Here is a 23,366-nt window from a genome sequence, read left to right on the forward strand (position 1 = left end):
GAGGAGGAAAAACATCTCAATTTTTTGCAGAGGCCCTAACTGAGCAATAAGTCCAATAAGCGTTTCTCTTGAAATTATACTAACAATATAGAAGTTTGTTATGTGTTGAGGTGTGTAAAGCAAAGCGCACAAAGGAGATATCAAAATAGTTATTTTAATAATCCACAGTAGAGAAAGGGCACAACCAAACACAAATCCAAACATCAATAGCGGACAAAGGAATCAGGGGAGAATGCAGGACTTATAAACAGAGAATGTAATCACGAAGAACAGAAACAGGCGTGGAGCTAATTAATTTTAATCCATGGACCATGGAAACTTAGTATGAAGGGTGACGGAAACTAAAACTAAACAGATAATGATCATGACAGTTAGATCTCTCCCGGAACGGTGCGTCCTCACACCGAAAAAAATAGTCCAACAGAGGAGGGAGGGTGGGGGTTCAGGAGGCGGGCGTGGGGCTGGCAAGGGGAAATGGACATAGTTCATAGGGCCAGGGCAGAGTGGATGGAGGGAGGAGCCTGGAGCAGGAGGAGCCAGATGGAACTCTAGAGGCCAGCCGGGATACCGGCCCATGGTGGAGTCGATGGCGGCAGGAGCCATGGTGGAGAAGGAGCAGACAACACTAGGGGGCCGACTGACAGAGACTGAGCCAAAGGACGAGGAGCCCAGAATGGAGCCGAGCAGATGGAGAGCCAGGGTGACACTGAGGATCCGGAGGGCCAAGGTGGAGATGGGGCTCCAGAAGACCGCTGTGGAGCTGGAGCGACTGAGGATGGCGGCGGATGGTCGAAGACTGACCAAGGCGGAGCCGGAGGGACGAGGGATTCCGGTGGAGCTGGTAGGATGACGAGCCACGGTGCTGACGAGGGAGCCAGGAGCCAAGTTGGAGCCAATGGGTCGGAGAGCCGAGGTGGAGTCCAGGTCTCGAAGGCTGGAGGCGGAGACAGGGAATGCTCCAAACCAGAGGTAGCTAGTGACAGGAAGTCCCGAAGCACAGCCGACCCACCGGACATGGTGTGCTGAGGGGCTGACATGCACCAGCGGAGATGGGGCTGAGGAACTGACTGGTTTAAGAGGAGGTGGGAGAGGGAGGCTGGGAGGGTACACTGGAGGACAGGTTCTAGGTGGAACCAGCGGAGATGCAGGAGATTCAAGGCTGGGTGGAACCAGCGGAGACATTGGAGAACTGTGTAATGCCTCCCCAAACCTGTGTGTGCAGGGCTTCCCTCCACCAAAACTCCCTCGGGAATGGATGATGTTGCCGGATCACACACTTGGTCAGATGGTGCTAGAGGCTCAGGCTCCATGGCGAGGATCGGCTCAGGCTCTCCGTCTGCATTGGGCTCAGGCAGTAACTCCATGCAGCGGGATGACAGCTGGCTGGTCTATGGTTTGTGAGTGGGGCTGGAGATGTCCTCCTTGGCAGGGCAGACAGAGAAATACAGTCCATTTCTCTCCAGCACCCATTCCACGAAAGCGGCGAAATCCTCCTTGGGACCGTTCGCTGGTAGGCATGCCTTACATCGCTTGCTCAGGCCGGTGTAATAAAAAACACAGAGCGAGCGGTCTGGGAAGTGGGTAAGACACGCCAGATCGATAAATTCCTTGGTGTGGTCCTCCAGCGAATGGTCCAACTGCTCCAGGCATAGGAGCTGGACAGCTGGTAAATCCATACCGCAAAAAAAGAAAGAAAAACGCAGCTAATTTTACTCACTTTGAGGGTACGCTATTCTGTTACGTGTTGAGGTGTGTAAAGCCAAGCGCACGACGAAGGAGATATCAAAATAGTTCTTTTAATAATCCACAGGAGAGAAAGGGCACAACCAAACACAAATCCAAACGATCAAACATCAGTAGCGGACAAAGGAATCAGGGGAGAACACAGGACTTGTAAACAGAGAATGTAACCAAGAAGAACAGAAACAGGTGTGGAGCTAATTAATCAAAAACCATTGAAACTAACAAGGCAGGATAACGGAGACACAAACTAAACCAAAACAGATCATAACCATGACAAAGTTATACATAAAATCAAAGATTTCACAGCAAAAATACACATGTATCGTGGCCTGAAGGAGGACTTTTATACAGTTGTCCATTGGTATGCTGTGAGATTTTGTTGGCTGGATGGTCCTCTGTTTGGTGTCTGAGTGTCCAGTGGGTTTTTACATAGGCTTAACTCAACATCTATCTATTCACTTATGTACTTATGTTCTCCTAGTAATGGTCTCTCCTATGCAGTGCAGCGCATTACTTTCAATCCAATGATTTATGGCTATGTCTCCAGTCTGTCTAGTGCTTCAAGATCTCTGTTTGATTATGTTGCTCATCTTTTTTGGTGGTAAGTGTTTAATATTCTCTTCTTTAATATCCTCCTTTGATTATTAAGAGAAAATATAGAATTCTAAATATTTTATGAGGCCAAGTAAACGTTTGTTTCTCTACAAAGTTTTGTGTAAGTGTTAGTACTTCTACAGTTAATGATGGTTTTTAACTTGTTAATGTTTATTGAAAGCTGACTGCCACAAACTGCACCAAGATCAACTTTGCAAGTCTACTTGCCCTGGTAAGAGTACATACATGTTAATAAATGTGGTTTTGCTATTCATCCATACATATTTATATGGAAATTCCACGCAAACATGATTATCTAAATAACTACCTAAATGTCTATGTAAACATTACATAAAACATTATTTACATAAAAGTCCCCAGTGGAGTTTTTGTCCGATTTAGCTCACTTCTGGGTCAAGACATATGGAAATATATCTAATGTATGTTTACAGATGTGCAAAAAGGGCAAAGGCACACATATAGATACAGTATAACCATAGCAAATGCCTGGAAAGGTCCTTCGTCATGAGGCAGTCAGTTAGCTCTGGACTGTGTTGTTGACATTGATGTTCAACCAGGACGTCCAGAAATTATATTAAAGGTATGTTATTTCCCATCAGTTATTCTATATACATCGTCATTTTGTCATCCATATTGATATAGCTTTTCTTGCTTTACAATACAACATATTTTATGACAAGCATAATATATTGAGATTTAAATTGAGGCAGTTGATTTAATTTCTGATAATAGCCAGTATTAGGTTTTGTTTCATGTCTGCAATCATGTTTCAGGAATTCCATATTTGTTTTATTTATTTGTATGTAGCTAAGGAACATTCAAATAAAGCACAGCTCATCAAAAAGAGACAATTCAGTGCTATGCATAAAACACACTTCATTACACCAAACACACAAAATAATGTTCTTTTTAGCAACATCATATGACCCCTTTAAGAATTATAAAACGATGATTAAGTTGATATACAATATGTTACGCTATAGTTATTTGGTGGTTGCATACAGACAGAAGAGCCCATCCCAAATCTCTATGATTTTTTGTTCTCTATATGGATATGTTATTTTATGAAAATAATGTCCACTATATTTATTAAGTGTTTTATGCATTCACTTGCTGTGCAAGAATTGAAAATGTTATGCTTTGGACAGTTTCCATAAAGGCAGTCTCTCTTTTCATTTAATTACAGTAAGTATGACAACTGGATACACTATACTGTACAACTCTACTGTTTTAACTTGAAATATAAAAAGGTTACCAGCATTAAATTATAAAACTATCATATCAAAAATAAGTTTTGTCTTATGTAAAGTATAATTATCTTCTCTGTCATTACAGGGCAGAACACCGGTTACTTGACCAGTATTGTGTTTAAGGCTGAAGGCCAAAACTCAGGCAGACACGGTGGACCATCGGTTCAAGAGGTTTCCAATACAGTGAGGAGGCTGTGTGCTCATCTTGCAGATCAACAACAGGTCAGGCACTGGCTCACAGCATTAAGGCTTTTCTTTTATTCAAGATGGTCGGTTTCACTCTTTTTTTCTTCATCACCCTTTGCAATCAGAGCTTCTCCTGAATCTAGTGCTTCAGTTGAGAACCTTGTCATCCCATCAGTTGAGAGACCTGTGGCAGGAAGCCTCCTTCAAATGTCGAGACGACTAGTTGGTCTTTCAACAATTAATACGTACATTCAAAATAACGAAATTCAGACATTCATTTTTGTTAATGAAGATGAAGATACTTCATATACTTCAAAGAATACTGTAATAAAACCATGGTACATACTCCAAAAAATAGTAATATTGTGACCTGATCAGATACAATGATTTTTTTTTAAAAAGAATTCAATCAACAGAAATTCAGATGGCCTAAATTTCAGTGAAAAAACAATTTTCTTTTATAAATGCAAATATAATTTATTTGTAACAAGCAGTCCACTTAATGCGAGTTGTGAGGAGATGAACCCACATGCAGTTTATTGTAACATAGTGTAATCCAAAATACAAACAAAGACTTGACTTGACTGCAATAGAAGTGACTTGGCATGAACAGACTTGGTATGAACAAAAACACAACTCACCAACAGCAGGTACACATTATAAAGCTATACAAGGAACAATGGCAACATGATGGCTATTTGTATCAAACACTAAGAGACACATGACAAGAATCAACCAATGACCCATCAGAACTGAGAGTCACATGACAGGACAATAACCAATGAGGAACAAGACACATGACTAAAACAACCAATCAGAGCATGACATATACACTAGGCAGGATAAAGGTGTGTTCATGGCATATCGGAATTCCGATATTTACAAGATTCCAACTCATAAAAGTGTTCACTTCTTGTAGAACTCGGAATTACAACTTGTGAACTGGGAGTTTTCTGAGAGCTACAACTTGTACCACGTGACCGCTGTACCACCTGACCAGAACGTCACGTACTGGCATCTTGAAATTACGGTAATTTCATTATGGCGTGAGCGCAGCATAACATGAGGATCAAGGGAATCACAAGACAGGAACATGAAATATGGCTAAATATCAAAATAAAAGACATGAAAACCTAAACCAGACACAAAACCCAAACCCCATGTTACATACCCCCCCCCCCAAGGGTAACTCCAAACATCCTAATGCAGCACTCAACCCAAACAAAAATCCAGTGGGGTTGTGGAGCAGAGGTGGAACTGGGAGATGGACTAACGGCCAGGCCTGTGAAGAGGAACAGGACCTGGATTCTTGGCATGGAGCGTGGAACAGTGGGCAAGACCATGAGTCATGGCTTGGGTCATGGAACACTGGTGGACCTGGACCCTGGGGCAAAGGCAGGTCAAAACCATGGAGCAGAGGTGGCCCTGGACCGTGGAGCAATGGCGGATAGTGAAGCACTGGAGGACCTGGGCCGTGGAACAGTGGCAGACTGTGGAACAATGGAGGAGACGTCTGCCAGGTCAGATCCAGAAGAACATGAAGCCATGGCGGAGCAGGCAGAGCAGGGAGCCATGGACAGACCACTTGACAGTGACGGATCAGGCAGAGAGTTTGTGAGCCGCTTCCATAGCCGCAACATGACAGGCAGAATGTTCACAAACGGCCTCTTTGGTCATCACAGGGCAGACTATAAGTTCATGAATGGCCTCCATGGTCCTTGCAGAATAGGTGAAAATTTCATGAATAGCCTCCTTGGCCGTGACAGGACAGTCTGTGAGTCCGTGAACACTGTGACAGGGCAGACAGTGAGTTCAAAAGTGGGCATCACCACCTCGGGAAATGTAGCGGAAGCCGCCACCTCTAGAGGTTCTGCAGCGGAAGCCACCACCTCTGGAGGCACTGGAGCGGATTCATGAACAGAAGAGATGTCTGGTACAGACTCGTGGACAGAAGAGGCCTCTGGAGTGCAGTTTGCAGACCACACACTCAAAATGGTGACCGCTATCATGGGCAGTGCAGCAGACAGTGGGATGTCTGTCAGGCTTGAAAGGTTTGGGACCACTGGGATGCCAGCTGCTTGCACTGACATCAGTGGTGGGTCCATCACACTGGCAATCTTTATTGTTACCCTTACCAAAAAGTAGTATACTTCAAGTTTATTTTATTAAGTATACTTAAGTAAAGTTCAAGTATATATTTAAGCATACTTTATGTAGCAAGTATACAAATATCAATGTTCTAGTAGTATACTTGCAAATGTACTGTTTCAGTACTACTTGGGACTAAATTGGCCCACTTTTTAGTATATAAAAGTATACTTTTAAGTATAACAGTAGCAAACTTTGAGTACACAAATAGTTTACCTCTATGTTTGTAGTTTGTACTGCAATTACACTAAAAGCGAACTTATAGGTATACTGGTAGTTTACTAATTAAATACTTTGTTCACTTTAAGGTATAGTCTCAGTAAACTACTTGTTTAGTTTTCTTTAAGTGAACTTTACATCATACTTTAAGTATACTACTATGTCCCTATTTAAGAAAGAACAGGCTATCTGCTGGTAAACAAACATTTTAATCTAGCTTAATGCATTCTTTTTTTAAACACTTTAATGTGGGTAAGTTTCATAAAAATAAAGAAATGACATTTTAAACAAAAAGCTGAAAAAAGATTATGAATTGGATTCAGAATGATAATCAAAACATAGATGGAGTCGATCAACACCCCAAAGCTTGACAGTCATTATTACCTCTTCATCGGTTGACATTTTATTCCATAATGTACAGTTTTGATCCTGTTTCATGTCAGATGATTGTGTTAGATTACATGTGTTAGTATCTGTTGTTTCTTTTTCTTCACTTGTGTTTTTTTGGAAATTCTGTACAGAAGATGTGTACTAGCGCCCTCTACCATATAACAATGAGAACACAGATTCTAGGAGCACAAGTATAGCTCAAATATATTTAGACTTTTTGTAAGTATTAGTCAAGTATACTTAAATGTCATTTTAAGTATATTTCTGAGAAGTACATAAAGTCCATTTCTCAGAAGAACATAAGAAGTAAACTAAAAGCATACTTTCCTATTTTTAGTTTAAAAGAAGTATACTAATAGCACACTTGAATAAACTTCTTTTTCCGTAAGGGTAGTACTGGCCCAAGCTCCGCATTGTCCCAAGCTTGTGTACTATAGCCCCCCCTCCACCCCCACCCCAAAAAATCCTTAGGGGAAACTTGCTTGGCAGCCATGGCGTGACGAGGCTCTGGTTTGGCGGCCATCTTGGCCGTGTACTCTGGCGTGATGGCCATCTTGGCAAAGCAGGCTTGACGTACGTTGACTCTGGAATGGCGGCCGTGTTGTGATGAGGCTCTTGAATGGCAGCCATTTTGTACAAAGTCTCTGGGTTGGCAGCCATTATGGGACGAGGCTTTTGAGTGGTGGACATTTTGTAAACAGTCCTTGGGTTGGCAGCCATTTTGTGAAGAGGCTCTTGAGTGGCCCTGGATTAGCAGGCGTGATGTTAGCAGGCTCTGGCGTAGCAGACATGACGTGAGCAGGCATGACAGTCGGGACATGACAATGCTCCGGTGTGGTGGGTACCAGAGGATAGCAGGGTTCCTCATCTGCAATCCCCGCAGTAAACGAAGAACCACTCAACCAGAGTGCAAAGTCAATATATTTAGCTAGAGTCCAGTGAGGGGTGTCATGGCATTAACAAACAGATTTCTTTTTTGAGGCCAAAACAGAAAATGTCTTTGAGGGCGACGTCATTGAAGTCCACTAAGTGGCACAAAGAACAGAAATCCTCAATGGGACGAGTCGAACACTGATTTAAAACAAAAGATTCGCAAATGTTTCGAAGTTTCCTGAAGCAGTGTTTCGAACGCGCTCATCACTACATGAAACATGGCTAAATATCAAAATAAAAGACATAAAAAGCCTAAACCATACAAAAACCCCCCCAACCAAAGCCCGCGTTACATTATCATTTTTTTCTTTTTAATAGCATGGGAGGAAAAATTTTTCATTCACCTGAGAAACACTGCATTTGGATATAATATGAAGAGGGAGGGAAAAACATTTCAGTGTTTTGTGAGTGAATGCAAAGTTTTTCGGGGGAAGGCAAATGTTTAGTAAGAGAACACAAAGTTTCAGCACAAATTGTGAGAGAACTCAAAAACAGATTTTCTTTTTCAATGAGTGCAATAGTTTTGCAAGAGAAGGGAAATGTTTTACAAGAGTACGCAAAGTTTCAATGGGGAACGCAATACTTTTAAGAGAGAACTTAAAAGGTTTGAAATTTTTATTTTAATTAATGCAAATATTTTGCAAGAGAATGCAACATTTTTTGTATGAGATCAATATTTTTGTTGGAGAATTCAAAAGCAATGAAATTTATATTCCAATTATATAGCAATTACAGTGATTGTTTTATATTTATGTTATATTTTTATTTTCTGATGGTAATGTTGATTCTTGTAGAAGCACTGCCAGCCTGTGGAACTGAGGATTGCATGCTTGTCACTACAAACCTCATAATTAACAAAGAAGTTGACCAGCAACATGCTCTACCTCTCCTTAATACTATCGGTTTTACTTCCCACCTTACCTCAGTGTATGTTTTTAAGTTGTTCAATGAATTAATTTCAGTGAATTATACTACAAAAGTGGAAGTCTCTTAAACAGAGTGTGACATGTTGACATGGATTTGCTGGTATTTTGTCCTCCAGGCTTTGCTGCGAATACCTCTTTTCCATCCAAAAGTTCTACTTGTGTCCTCATTGGTCCATGGCCTTTGTCAACAGGAACAGGGTCCATGTAACGAAGTCCAGCAGTTCATCCTTGTTCTGAAGCAGAGTCTTGATGCAGGATGTGAAGTGGATGATCATTTGCAGATCACAGAGGTACAGTCAGTGCTGAGTAGATCACAAATTGTAGTCTGTTTACTGATTACAAATAACATGTTGGAAATTGTAATCAGTAATGTAATCAAGATTACTTATTTAAGATAATGTGTTCTGACTACTTTTGGATTACATTTAGATTACTTTTGTTCATAGATATTTATAGATATAGTTATCTATAATTGTTTATAGATTTGAATGGTATTATTTTTATTAAAAAAAGTGAATAAAATAAATGACCATTAACCGACATCATAGAACATGCAAATGTGTTGTAAAATTATTGAAATAATAACTTTAAATCTCTGGGGGACTTCAAGTAATTATTTTTAGTCAAATAGGTTTGACTGACAAAACGTTTGTGATTCCCTGCATCATATGAAAAAAAAAATGAGGGAGAATCAATAAAATATGAATAATTTGTAATCATGCAATCCACAAAAAGTAACTGTAATCTGAATATGGTGATTTTTAAACAATAAAATATTATATTTTAATTTCAAGGGCTTAATTTTGGAATCTAATTACATTATCTTTTTCAATATTAATTAAACACCAACTGACTGGATTTTTGTGACAATATTGATTACTACGAAAATAATTTTAACTCATCCCTTCTTTTCATAAAAAAAAAAAATCAAAGTTATGGTGAGACACTTACAATGGAAGTGACTAGGGACAGTTTTGCCGAGTGCCTCAGTGTAAACCAGAATTTTGCTTTTTACATAGAAATGGTTGGACAAGTGGAAATAATTCTTTGTGGTAATCAATATTATGCCGCAAATAATTGAGCTTGACGTCTACTGAATCTGAAATATTGCTTTAAAGTGTTCTGTACCTCTTATACAGCTGCTGCATGTGTTGAAAGCAGTGGAGAATGCAGGAGCGGCTGTGTCAGATCTCATCCTCACGCTGAGCCGCTGTGTGCAGAATCAGTCTGTGCTGCTGGAGCTCGCTGTACGAGCATTCAGGAGAATCCCATGCCTTCATGACGTCAGTATCATTGAAGAATTTAAGATATATATATATATATATATATATATATTTATATATATATATATATATATATATATAATAACACTTGACATGAATGCATGTGCTGATAGATTTATATTGATGTTCTTCCTATTATGGCATGACTTATGTTCTTGCATTATGTTCTTTCTTATGTTGTCAGAGGACAGCTCTTGCTCAAGCATTTCAAAGCCAGCAGGAGAATGTGGAGGTCAGAATCGCAGCATATCAGCTGCTCATGTCCAAACCAGGAGATTTTCACAATTGTGAAGACAACTTTGAGCAATGAGAAGTCTAGTCAAGGTACTGATCAAATAGTATTTATTATTACTAACTAAAATGTGCTACATTATTTCAACATCGTTAGAGAATGTTTAAAATTCAGATACTTTTGATATGGATAGATGAATATTCTTAAAGGGTTAGTTCACCCAAAAAAGGTGTTTTACTCATGCCCATGACATCCTAAGTGTATATGACTTTCTCCTTTCAGACGAATCCAGTCTGACTTATATTAAAAATGGTCTTTGATCTTTCAAGCTCTATCATTGCAGTCAGCGGGTGTTGCAGTGCGTCAGTCCAAAAGAAGTTAAATAAAAAGCGCCCATCCATAAAAAAAGTGTCTCACACGGCTCTGGGGGGTGAACAAAGGCCTCCTGTGGCGAATCGATGCGTTTTTGTAAGAAAATTATCCATATTCAAAATGTAATAATCACTTTACTCTAGGTTGCGCTCACTGTTTTAAATGGAAGCAGCTCTGGGCCTATGACGTATGAGTTCAGTGTTGCGCAAAGGCCATTGAGTCTCGTGAAAACCAACGTTTGTTTACAGGATCAAAGGAAGCAAAGTTACCTTACTTTAGCAAAGGAAAACCAGTCTCCTCTTGGCTTATATCGAAATCCTCTGACATTCTTCTTTACAAATCCTAGTTTTGTACTTCTAATTAGTGACCGTTGTTTTGTTTTGACCTCTCCGCTGCATTTCTGTATGCGTCACTTCTGAGTGGCGCATGCGCAAAGCCGACCTCCATACGTCATCCACTCGACCTTGCCTTTATGACCTGTGATGACCTCCATGCACATCAGAGAAAGCTGTCACTTTGTACAGCTGGTGTTGTTGTCAAGTGGTTAAAGGTAAGTAGTTCTTTCTCAAGCCGTTACTTAAAGGAGTATTGTCATACTTTAAGGTCAAATTTTTACTATTAACTAGCTATCAACTACGACTTTTGCCTCATTAAACTCCTAATTTGCTGCTTATTAATAGTTAGAAATGTAGTTGTTAAGTTTAGGCATGGGGTAGGATTAAGTGATCTCAATATGGTCATGCAGAATAAGGCATTAATATGTGCTTTATGAATACTAATATGATATGCTAGTAATATAACCAATTTTATAAATTCTTCATCATGATAAGTGACTAAAAATGATACAACTCAAATACAACAAGTTTAAATAGAAGAAGAAATTTAAGTGCTTTTATATAATGATAAGCTTTTAAAATGACAAACCTTGGCTTTTTCTTAAGAGATAATGTGGTGAAACTCTTAATGCCATAAGATTTGTATTGAACCCAGAATATTCCTTTAAAACAAATTAAATAATTGTCACCTTATCATATCAGCCAAAATTTAAATATGTCTGTAGTATATTTTCCACTTTTATGTTATAAATACTATAATAGTTTTAAGATCTTTCCTTTTTCCAGGGTCAGGATATTAAAATCAGCCAAAGGCCAATTATTCTGGCAGAGGAACTGGTTTTGCCATCTCTTTCTGGATTACCCATGAGGCTAAACATCAACATGTCCACTCTGTTCTCCCTCAAACTTACAGGCATCGCTAACTACAACAATTGGTTGCATTTCTCAATGGCTGGCTATGTCAAACCAAAGTATGTCTGATGAAGTTTTAAAAACGTGGTGTCAGGTTGAAGTCATGATGACAAGTCATCTCCTGTTTGTGCTTTTACACAGTGCAATGGTCACCATCTCTGTGAGAGCTGGAGTGGATGGAGCCTTTGGTCTTGTGGGATTTTTGTGAATGTTTAGCATATTTTTCCATCTTTTTAACACAGCGCAGATTGATGAATTAAACAACCAACATTCAGGCAGAATCAAACTACTGATAGACAACATCCACCATTATTTTATCAAGGTAAGTGAGAAGAACATTTGCTTTTTTATGATCAATTTCAAAGTCTCAAGAAGAGCTATTGTGCTATGTTATTTAAGATATTGCCTTATTCAAGAACATGGTTCATTAAATCATTCACAATTGTGCCTAAGGGACTACTGGAGACAGTGAATCTTCCTTCAGAGACGAAAGCCCACATTAATCTTGATGCCAAAGTAGTAGCAGATGGGCATCCATTCTCCCTCTCAGTCAACACCACACATGCTCGCAGCAGGAGGTTCATAATACAGGCTTTGCCTAAAAATGTCTTCATTAAAGATGCATCGCTCTCAGGCAAGTCTTAGCTAATACTTTTTTAACGGTTCCATAAGTACTTTTTCTCATTCAAGTTCTCATTTTTCATTCATTGGGGATTTCAAAAGATTTGTCAGTGTAAAGTTCTTACCAAACTGACTAGTTCTGTGATGATTACAACATTACAAATGGAGCTACTCATCCTATAAGCATTGTAAATGACGAAATGGATTTTGTACAGCATAAAATGCACTTTTTTACAATCGCTAGGGCACATTTCTCAATACTTAAGTAATTTCTTCACAAAGCTCTCCTAACTAACTATCAGTTTGGGACAGCAGGTAATTTCATATCCAAAATGCACTAAAACTACCAAAACACTTCATATGTGTCTAAAATCAAATCATTCTTCCAAAACTCTAGCAAAGATTGTCACCCAACAAACTTTGTCATAAAACACTGACCTAAAAAACACTAACAGCAGGTAGCAGGTATATCGAGAAACATGTCCTGGCAACTGTAAAAAAACTGGAATTGATTACATAGCCCCGCATCTTGAAAAAATATTGCATAATTCTTGGATTATTGCATAATAATCAATAAAAACTTTCCATCACATACATGTTTTTTTTTAATGAAGATTTTTCAAACTGTATATGTATTAGCTTCAATGTATTAAATGGCATGTATATGAATAGAGGGATAGATAGATAGATAGATAGATAGGTAGATAGATAGATAGATAGATAGATAGATAGATAGATAGATAGATAGATAGATAGATAGATAGATAGATAGATTATCAGAAAAGATGGAAGCTAAATTTTAGGTGTGTCTGGAATATGAAAATGACTGTGTATAGTAATGATAATGGTGACTAACGACATTATCAACTGTCTGTACATTTATTTTGAGAGATGAAGCTCGCGGTTATGGAAAGGGGTGTTACATTTCCTATGAGTGCTTGCGGCGATCGGCAAATCACAATGCACTGGGTCAGTTGGCCAATCAGAGCAGACAGCGCTTGTGGAAGGAGGGACTTTGTAGATATTTACATTTTAGAAATATTATTGACAGTTGCTTTGGTTTATTTTTGCTGTAGCAATAAAAATAATTCCACTTAAAACCAAACCAACCATAATCAACAGTTCCGCTTCTCCAAACAAAATACATTAGCAGTGTTCCTAAATGGTTGAGTGAGTGATTCAGTGACTCACTTATAAATACAATCACTTTTCTTTTCTGAAGATATCAGTAGTGTTTGAATGAATTAGCTGAGTGAATGATTCAATGACTCATTCATAAAGATGGTCACTTGTTTCATTCCTGAATGATTTAGTGTTGATTAAACAAATGGTTGAGTGAATGATTCAGTTACTCACTCAAAATTAGCTTCCGCCTCAGTAGAGATTGTGTTCCATGGGGGTTTGCGTTTACATACTGACACAGACACTTGTTTCATTTCAGTGTTTTTGAACAAATCGGTTGAATGAATGATCCATTGACAGACTCATAAAACAGAACAAAGCTAACAGTTGTATAATGTGGTTTATTTTAGGTGTGCTCATCAATAGTCCAGTCTTTCAGCACTGACAGAATTCCCCAAGACTCAAAGATCTGTGTTAACGTCCAAATCCACCAGGTAAACTAGCAGAAATATTTTATGTATCTCAGAGCAGTGCCACATTACTCTTACTATTAGTTAAATTCAGAAATTCTTCCCAGCAGTGATGTGTTGTACATTTACAATTTTTTAGGTGGAATTAAATTATTTTTCTTTTTCAGACAGATTCCCGACCTCTGTCAGCCTAGATAATGAGGTGCTCAGGAGTCACAGGAACAACAGCGAGTTTGAATATCATGTTGAAGGGAAAGTAGCCATTGACGACAATTACCATGTAAATACCTTAAAAATGACATCTTGCGAGTAATTAATTGCATATTTCTTACGTTTTGTTAAAAATGGTATGAGCTGATATTGAGTGTTTTTCTTATTTTTCATGACATTCCAGGCTAATGCAGCAATTACAGTCTCTCTACTTGGAAACATCAGCAGTTCTATCAATCTGAAGGCAAATGAAAAAAAAAAATGCAACACTTCACTTTAATCTAGACAACAAGGTGGCAAAAGGGCATCAATACTGTGTGTGTCCATGCTGGCTTTCATCAGACCTTATTCTCAGGGGTCACTTCTGATGGTCAGATTAATTTAGCTGCCAATTCTTCTTCAGAAAGGTAAACTGATAACAGCAGTTATGTCTTATTGTAAGACATGTTAACTCATAATTTCTTTGTTTATATTTCCTATATTTTTTCCTCTCTCTAGTCTTTTCTTGCAGTGTACAGTAAAAAAGAAAGAAGAAACATTTAGTATTTGCTTAAGTGGAACTCTACCGCATGATCAAGAATCGCAGCTATCTCTTTCAGCAGATATTTTCAATTCAATACAAGATCTCGCTGCTTTACCTAATTCAGCTAGTCTGGTTGGAGTACTAACTCAGTCAAATGGTCTAACTGAAGGTAAATCCAAGATCAATGTGCTAATGCATTTAGTAAGTATGCAAATTCACTTTTCAGTGAAAAAAGTTCAGTATTTTCAGAGAGGTCGACTTATGATTAATTAAAACAAAGCCAAAAAATTTGGGTCAAATTCAAGTGTATTTATTCATTTCATTACACAATGGGCACAGTAAGTTCACAACCCAAATTCAATATCTAATTGAATGTGTTTGTCTGATATGTACATGTTAGCGTTTGATTCTCTCATGTTGTGTGTTTGTGGTGCAGGAGAGCTCACTGTAGTAGTGGATGATGCTGTATATGGACTGGAAGTGACTCGTCAGCATTAAAGGAAGTCTGGAGAAGATCTTAGTGCCTTACTATGTTTAGTTGCTATGGAAGAGTCACTGTGTGTAAACATCAGCAGTAGTTTAACACATTGTGGGTGCAGAAGTCTTCACGCCCAGCTATCTCACGCTATCCCTTGGCTTCGTTCTGCAGGTATGTTCAGCAGCATTAGCAGACTCTTGCTATGGCTGTGTAGTAGAGTGCAGTATGTTTCTGTCTCTGTCTATTGGAGCAGGGCTTCTGTCGAACAATCTGTCGACAATCTCAGGTTCGAAAATCACAGTCATTCAATAATTGTGAATTGCTGACAGGCTCCCATAGTTCTCAGATCTCATTGACAACAGCTGACACACAAGAACAAATGAAGTATTTGTGCAGTTTCTTTTCCTCCTTGTTCCTCTTCTATGCTATTGAATTGGCTGAACTTCCTGGCTGTATGCAAACAAAGAAGTTGCTGTGTATTAATGAATTCACAAGATTTGAACTGACAAAAGTCAAGATTTTCAGTGAATAATGAGTCATAAGAAGTACTTTATGGGGTTTTTATGGTACTAATTTTCCTTTTGCAAACTTGACAATCATAGTCTTTCATTCTGCTTAACTTGTTTCATACTCGCTTATGATGCATTACCATTATTTAACGTAATAATACATTGAACAAAAAATGTATTCACCCTCATTCTTCTGTGGAACACGAAAGAAGATATTTTCAAGAATGCTGAAGAAGACGAAGAAGAACACATTTGGGGCCAGGTTTACTAAACAGGGCAAATTCCATAAAAGCGCTGATGGAAGGGAGAATTCTGCTGGTGATTTAATGATAGTGCACACATTAAAGAACAAAGACACGGGTCACGACATCTCTTTTCCATGATGAACTGTACAATCTAGAAACAGTAGCACAAATTATCACCAAGCTTTTTTTGGGCATTGAAGGGGTCATCGGATGCTAAATTCACTTTTACATGTTGTTTGAACATAAATGTGTGCTGGCTGGCTGCCCTATAATGATAAAAATCCACCCAGTGGTTTTTATTTAATCCCTAAAAATAATATCCCCTTTTTCAAATCAGGCCATTCTGAGCTTCTTGTCTGTGTGATGTCATATTATCACATGTCATCATAGATCACAAGGGTCCTTGGCGTCAAAATGTTTGTCGACTCCTGATCTAGCAGATTTTGCAGTGGAATAAATGAATATGCTAGTCTTGAAACCTCCAAATAGGCTGAACTTGGATCTGTGTTTGTTTTGAAAACACCTGTGATGCCTATCTTAATCACACTTAAACACAGAGTAATAATCACTTGTTGAAGAATAAGTAAGCATCGGTTTAGTATGCATTAGTATATGGATGCCCCAGAAACCCCTTCTACACTCTGGGTAATTTTTCCCATGTTGATGAAGGGAAATGCCTCTGATTCCACACTCCTCTCGTACGAGCAAAGCAAACTGAAGGCACGGAGGCTTTTTTTTACAGGTGAACTTTACAGAGGGGATTGACACGGGCCGCCTGCTGGGCGTCTGCTCTGGGGAAGACCAGGAAGACTTACTGAAGGTACGTGGGTGAGAACATTCAAGAGCGTGTCCTTCTTTTGAAGAATGGTTCAGTGATCGCTGTGAACATTGGATTGTGTTTGAATCATATGGTGAGGGACATCTGAAACCATCCTGATTTTTGTGTAGCCAGTTTTTATAACTCCCAGAGTTCAGCTTTCTCATTTGATCTTCAAGGTCACCACAATACCTCCGGGTAATTCATTCTATGTTTTTTTTTTTTTTTTTTTGTACTGTAGTCTACATGTATATACTACATCTACATGTATATGTAGACTATCCAACCAATTTTGATGTCTTCTGTAGCACTGGACTATTGGCAAACATATCCCACAACATCTGCTTTACATCCGTACCTGCCGTTTAAGTTTCACTCAAAATCACAGGTATGACACAATCAGGTATAATGTTAAAAACTATATCTAAATTACTTGAATGCACCTTTAAGTATGCTCGATTTTTGTCACCTCACCTAATATCAACTCGTTATGTGCATGCATATTTCCCAAAGTGGCTTCCAGTAATCATCTTAGAAATAAAATGTTTAATTTGCATTTTTAAACCTTTTTTTTTAGGTAAACATGCCTTATATGTTGTTCCCTTACAGTTGAGTCGTGCAGGGATTCAAGCACCCCCAATATTTTTCTCAGCTGCAGTCATTTTTACCATTGTACTGTGAAATTTTGCAAGCGAAATGCAGTCATCTCAATAGGAATCTGTGCAATATTGAATTTGATGTGAGGTGAGAAATTTGCTGCTTATTTTGGAAGTGATCACTTCATGCATCACTGCACTGCTGATAATGGACAATTTGCCTTCTTTGCCCAAGTTTAACTAATGTGACCCTACCTTAACAATACATGAATTATGATACTTTCAGTTATGTTACATAACATTAAAAAAAAAAAAAAATTCTGTACCACTAACTGCACTTATTGCCCAGGAATCTGACAGTGAGGACACGCTGTGGTGGAAAGAGAGGCTCACACAATGAGCACAGTGGGAGGATTTAACAAAGACATGTCTCTCTTATTATAAGAAAGGCTCAGGTTGGGGTTTGGATCTTAGGGTAGAGAATAACACTCAAAGAAAACTAGCTGAGTGTCGACTGGATTCTGTTTGGACGCCATGATCAGGTAAAGCCAGACAGATGTTTTAGGAGTTACTTTTGTGGTTTGGTCATTTGTTATGACATCTTCCAGATATAAGTCTCTTGTGTTTTGTTTTCAGGTCAGAGTTCAAGGCTCTTGGACTTTGGTAAGCAGACAAACGGATTCCTTAGAACAGAAACAACCCTTTGTCTCAACATTGACTCACTTTCATATACATGCCCTGTCCCATGCACCCGACTGGAGACAAAACCGCAACAAGCAGGTGCACAGCTGCCATTCCCAGACACTCTCTATAGTCTCAAATAATCTCCACGCCTCCTCACAATCTTTTCTTTTTCTCAAGTACTTTCTCTCCATACAAATCTCATTTCTAATACACAACAAATTCTGTCGATTTTCAAACACTTGCCACACTTTCTTTAGGCTGCACTTCCTTTCTAAGAGTTGATAAGATTTAATCTATAAGATCTATGTAATATGAGTGTTGTTTGTCTATAGGCCCGTCATTCTTGGGAGCACGGAAAGCCTGTAAATGTTTCTGTAACAGTGAGTGAGCACTGGCATGATGACTCCAGCAGAGGGCAGGCCTGTATCTTTCTCTCACCAGGACAGGTACACCACCTTTATTTTACAAACACTGTTATTACCAGTAATGTCTTAATTACATGGCTCCCTGGATTACTTGGTAAATAAATTCTGACTTGTAATTAACGTTCAGTGATGAAATATTTTAATATGATGGCCATTAAACTATTTTCCCACACAGCTGTCTTAGTCACTTTCCAGTCTCTTTATTTTGACACAGTAAAATAATGTAAACTCCAAACTCAGATCAATATTTAACATATGTTTTTATTTCATTATTATTATTATTATTTATTTTTTGCTAAACAGCCATGCAGTAATTGGGATAATGTAATATGTGTAATGCCATTTTCATAATACAGTCATTATCAGTAAACCCCTTTAGGGTCATAAAAGGTCTGATTGTTGAAGTTTATTTTGCAATAATGTCCAGCTGGTTTACATACAGTACCTTTAAAAGGTTTGGGATCGGTTTAATGTTTTTTAAAGAAATCTATTCTACTTACCACTAAGGCTGCATTTATGCATTCTAGTGTATTCCAAATCTTAAGTATGTTTTTTAAAAAGCTGTACTTGCAGATAATATAATATTAACGAAATAAAAGCCCACATGTAGGTATAATTAAATACTACACTTTTAAAAAAGTACACTTTGTAATAATGTCAAATTTAAAGTTTTTACTGTAGAGTACATTTTAAATCATTTTGTTTTCATTATCTTCTGTCATACTTTAAAAAGTGCACTTATTTTGATGTGTTGAATAACAAACTAAAGCACATGCAAAGTGCTTTATTGTAATTTTAACTGGGTTATTTTATGTATTACTATGTACAAACAGCAAGTTCAGCATAACAAATGTGCAATTACAAATATATTTAAATGCAACATACAAATTTCAGTACCATAAAGTGAACTATATTTCTAAGAAATATTTATGAAATTACAAATAAAGATGTGCTTAATTCTTACTTAAGTGGGTAAACACTTTTAAGTTCAACTAGATACATTTAATATAAATGTAAATGAATACATGCTCATTTAATTGTCAATAAAATGCAATTAAGTGCCCAAAAATGTTGTATTCAAAATGCACGGTAACACTTTAAGGACCAATTCTCACTATTAACTAGTTGCTTATTAGCATGCATAGCATTAGCATACTGACAGTTTATTAGTTCTTATAAAGCAAATATTAATGCCTTATTTTGCATGACCATATTTTAGATCCCTTAATCCAAGCTTATACCTTAACCTAACTAATAAGCAGCAGTTTAGCAATTTATTAAGGGAAAACTTTTAATTAATAGTGAATATGTGTTCCCTATTTTAAAGTGTAACGGTATGCAGTCAAGTTTTTTTTTAAATTATGCTATTTCCTTAATAAATATTCTATATAAAGGTGTGCAAGGGTTATTTTTTTGGTCAACTTCCTTTAAGACCTCAAGAAATTAAAAATGTGCGACGAATAACTGAGTAACCAATTACCAAAATTTGGGTAGTCATTACAATTATATTAGTAGCCAAAACTAGAAATCTTAATTCAGTTCAGTGGTAACATTGATACATTTTTCCCCTCACAGGCTTTAATGTGGTCTGGATCTCCCAGAGTGAACTCAGGCAAGGAGCTGTTGTACTCTCACACCCGCGTGTCTGTGTCCCGACACCCTCAGCACAACACCTTCACACTGTCACTCAGAAACATCAGCAGCAGTCAGCGCTCCAACTACTCACTGAACACAGAGGTACTCACACTGCCCAAATCATTACATAAATGAGTGTGACATTTCATGAAGTTTTGATGGAGGTTGTTGTTATTTCTAGAACGTAGAAAATATCATAAGCTTACTATAAAACTGTAAAAGCCAATGGAATTTCCTCATCATGATAGAAAAACAAATGTGTGGGATTTACAGTGGCAGGTAGGAAACTGGAATGTGGAATTGGCCTGCAGTTCCCTGTCTTTAGGCAGGAATGTGGCAATCCAGGTTCATGCAAAACTAGACCACAGTGAGATGCTATTGCAGCAGGGGGCGCTGGGAAAACGCTGGTTCAAGCTGCTGCTGGATATGACACGGGTAATGAATGGATCATATTTGATACACAAATTTCTAGGGCCTTAAAATTATCAACATGATTACAACTTTGCTATTGTACACAATCTACTACATGCCTGTTATCTGATCGATAGTTTGTGCATTTTTATCAAGGAAAAAGCCTTTTAGTATAATTGTAAACACACAGGTTGTGTTTCATTTTGCTGTGAAATCATTTTTTTTTTTTTTATGAAGTAAATCTAAGAATAACTTTTATATTGTTAGTAAGATAAACACTTACTGGACTGAAGCAATTTAGGTTTACTTGATTGTCTAGAATTGTTTTTAAATAAAAATCATGTTAAAATGTGAGTACATGATTCATCAGGAACATTTAAAGAACATTTATTTGTTCATCTCTAAATCACCATTGTGTTACATTGGATTATATGCCTTGCCCCCCCTCACCCCCACCCAACAAAAACTTTGAGCCTTTGATCATAAAACTATTTATTGATAAAACTGAAATGTTTTTCCCCTTGATTATTAGTGCCATATTCTCATTATATCCTCCTATATGAGCAACAAAACCTGATGTATTACGTGTGAAACTTTTTTTATAAAGATTTTACTCTTGACTGTTATTTAAAATGTGTAGGGTTAATAACTATGCTGTAACAGGTGATATTTTATCATAATTTTTTTTTTTTTGCCTTTCTACTTGCCATCAGAAATGTCTGATGATATCAGAGCAGTATTCTGTTTGGAGGGACATCACTGGTTTACCCTGGAGCCTCAGTGAGACCCTTACCCTTATTTCTGAAGGAGCTGCCAATCAGAGTCTGCTTTTTCAAGCTAAGGGATACAGGGAATGCCTGTGGGCCATGGAGGTGAGAACAGCAAGGAGTTATGAAGTTCTTTCATTATATAAATCTGCCAGATGGCTTGTAAAACATTGTTTTTCATGTCTGGATTGATACTGTATCTTTACAGGCAAACCTCCAGCAGCTGGGGTCCAGGATAAGGAGTTAACTGTTGGACAGAGTTCCGAGACTTCAGCATCTACTGTTAACATTCAGAAGACAGGTTTGTTTTATCTCACAGGCTGTCCTGCTGCATATTTAGTCTATGTTAAAAGGTTAGGTCAGTGGGTGGAAAAATAAATTAACTTAATGTGGTTTGGTTTTGTATTGTTTTCTTTCTTCTGGGAACCAAAAAAGAAGATATTTTGAAGAATGTTGCAGTGTTTTTTAATCCATACAGTGAAAATCTGTGGGGTTCAATGTTGTTTTGGACACCACTGACTTTCATTGTATGGATAGTTGAGGTATTCTTTAAAATATTTTTATTCCACAGAAGAAAGGGTGCTTTGTAAGAGTCATATAGAGTATTTTAGAATCAAATACATACCCTTTCAAAAGTTTGGGATCATTATTTATTTATTTATTTATTTATATTGAAACTTTTACTCAGCAAATTTATAAAAAGTAACTGTAAAAGTGACAGTTAAGTATAATTTCTAGATTATGTTTTTGGAATGAACATTTAATCAAATAATCCTGAATAAAAGTGTATCATGGTTTGCACAATAATATTAAGCAGTACAACTGTGTTCAGTTTTGATAATAATAAAAAAATGTTTCTTGAGCACCAAATCAGTATATTTGGTGCTCTAGTAACATATTTGGTAACACTGAAGACTGAGTAATGGCTGCTGAAAATTCAACTTTGCCATTACAGGAATAAATTATATTTTAAAATATATTAAAATAGAAAACCATCATTTTGAATTGTAATATTTTACAATATTACATTTTAACTGTATTTTTGATCAAATAAATGCAGCCTTGATGAGAATAAAATACTTATTTCAAAAACATTAGGAAATCTTACTAACCCTAAACTTTTGAAAGGTAGTGTGTAATGAATCTCTCAACCAGGGTGCATCCTGTGTTGCTTTTCAAAAAGGACTGAAGGAGTTTCCATATATGCCGGACTATTTGGTCCAACTCATCTAAAAAACAATAGTAAAATAAAACTGTAGTTTTGTATAAATTACAAAACACTCCTGTTACTAACGTAACCTCGGTTCCCTGAGACAAGGAATAAACTCATGTTTACTGTGAATACTGAAACCCGATTTGTTCACGTTCGTGTAGCTGTACAGAGAAATGGTGCTTTAACCCACCAAAAGGGGAGGAGCCAGCTGCTGTACGTTCTGAGCGCCGTTTTGTCAAAATTTTTCACAACGCCCCGAGTGCCCTGAATGAGGGCTCCATCAAGCTTGAGCTAATATGAGCACCAAGCCACTAGGCTGGGGACTACATAACAAAACTTTCTCCACTCATAGAGAAGATAAAGTAAATTAAGTGGACAAAATCTGTGCCTGGAGGGCATAGACATTCAAATTATAAAACCTGGTGAAAGTGGATGGCCACGACCAGCAGGCATCTGCAGAAATATCACCATTAGAAATCCTGCTTGTCCAAGCCCAAGAAGAGCCCATTCCCCTAGTGGAGTGAGCCCTTACTCCTATAGGACACTGTAAGCCCACTGAGGCATAAGCCAGGGCTATAGTGTCTACAATCCAGAAAGATAGCCTCTGCTTCATAACTGGCAGTGACCTCCGAAGCATACAAAGAGCTGCTCTGATTGCCAAAATGGGACAGAAGCACTCCACATATATTCTAAGAGCCTTGTCAAGGGAGAGTGGATTGGGACCCTGCTCATCCACTGAATTGGGAAGAGCCAGAAGGGTAATGACTTGGTCTCTGAACAGAGTGGAGAACACTTTAGTGCTCAAGGCAATTGTCTTGACCATGTCTTGGCTTGAGGATGATTCTGCAGTCGTTAGACCCAAACTCAAGACATGAAGCACTAACTGACAGTGCATGCAGGTCACCCACTTGCTTGACCGATGCTAAAGCCAAAAAGAGGGCAGTCTGAAGCGACAGGGGCTGCAAATCGGCCAAATGGAGTTTCTCAAATGGAGGGCCCCGTAGGGCATTGAGGACTATAGATAAGGCCCAGGTCATCACAGTATAAGAATGAGGCTGATTCAATCTCAGAGCTCACCTCAGAAATTTAATGACAA

At 38.0% G+C, this 23,366-nt stretch overlaps 2 long non-coding RNA genes across 2 annotated transcripts; both read left to right on the top strand.

Moving 5' to 3' along the window:
• Positions 1–10,322: 10,322 nt before the first annotated feature.
• On the top strand, positions 10,323–12,281 carry LOC109107291. Its single transcript, XR_006154088.1, has 3 exons — positions 10,323–10,847; positions 11,419–11,866; positions 11,998–12,281. It is a non-coding gene; the product is annotated as an uncharacterized LOC109107291 (long non-coding RNA).
• Positions 12,282–17,517: 5,236 nt separating this feature from the next.
• Positions 17,518–19,975, top strand: LOC109107273. Its single transcript, XR_002020740.2, has 4 exons — positions 17,518–17,677; positions 17,772–17,915; positions 18,152–18,265; positions 19,820–19,975. It is a non-coding gene; the product is annotated as an uncharacterized LOC109107273 (long non-coding RNA).
• Positions 19,976–23,366: the final 3,391 nt, after the last annotated feature.

Source organism: Cyprinus carpio, chromosome B2 (genome assembly GCF_018340385.1).
Source record: "Cyprinus carpio isolate SPL01 chromosome B2, ASM1834038v1, whole genome shotgun sequence".
Lineage (NCBI taxonomy): Eukaryota > Metazoa > Chordata > Actinopteri > Cypriniformes > Cyprinidae > Cyprinus > Cyprinus carpio.